This window comes from Physeter macrocephalus, chromosome 21 (genome assembly GCF_002837175.3).
Source record: "Physeter macrocephalus isolate SW-GA chromosome 21, ASM283717v5, whole genome shotgun sequence".
Classification (NCBI taxonomy): domain Eukaryota; kingdom Metazoa; phylum Chordata; class Mammalia; order Artiodactyla; family Physeteridae; genus Physeter; species Physeter macrocephalus.
In genome coordinates, this window is record NC_041234.1 from 31,865,148 (window position 1) to 31,865,820 (window position 673).

Genomic DNA, 673 nt, shown 5'->3' on the forward strand with positions numbered 1-673 from the left:
ATATATGTCCCTGCCACTCTTTCACTTCGTCACAGCTTACCCTTCCCCCTCCCCATGTCCTCAAGTCCATGCTCTAGTAGGTCTGTGTTGTTTTTTTTAAAGTTAAACTTAAATTTTTATTTTTTTATTTTTATTTATTTTTTTAACATCTTTATTGGCGTATAACTGTTTTACAATAGTGTGTTAGTTTCTCCTTTACAACAAAGTGAATCAGTTATACATATACATATGTTCCCATATCTCTTCCCTCTTGCGTCTCCCTCCCTCCCACCCTCCATATCCCACCCCTCTTGGTGGTCACATAGCACAGAGGTGATCTCCCTGTGCTATGCGGCAGCTTCCCACTAGCTATCTAATTTACATTTGGTAGTGCATATATGTCCCTGCCACTCTCTCACTTCGTCACAGCTTACCCTTCCCCCTCCCCGTGTCCTCAAGTCCATGCTCTAGTCGGTCTGTGTTTTATTCCCGTCCTACCACTAACCTCTTCATGACATTTTTTTTACTTAGATTCCATATATATGTGTTAGCATACTGTATTTATTTTTCTCCTTCTGACTTACTTCACTCTGTATGACAGACGCCAGGCCTATCCACCTCATTACAAATAACTCAGTTTCATTTCTTTTTATGGCTGAGTAATATTCCATTGTATATATGTGCCACATCTTCT

General features: G+C 40.0%; 1 protein-coding gene across 2 annotated transcripts in view; it reads right to left on the bottom strand.

Annotated features, from left to right (window-relative positions):
• Nucleotides 1–673, bottom strand: part of ZNF81 (zinc finger protein 81) — an 81,819-nt gene that overhangs the window by 38,194 nt on the left and 42,952 nt on the right. The gene's annotated exons all lie outside the window — the stretch shown is intronic.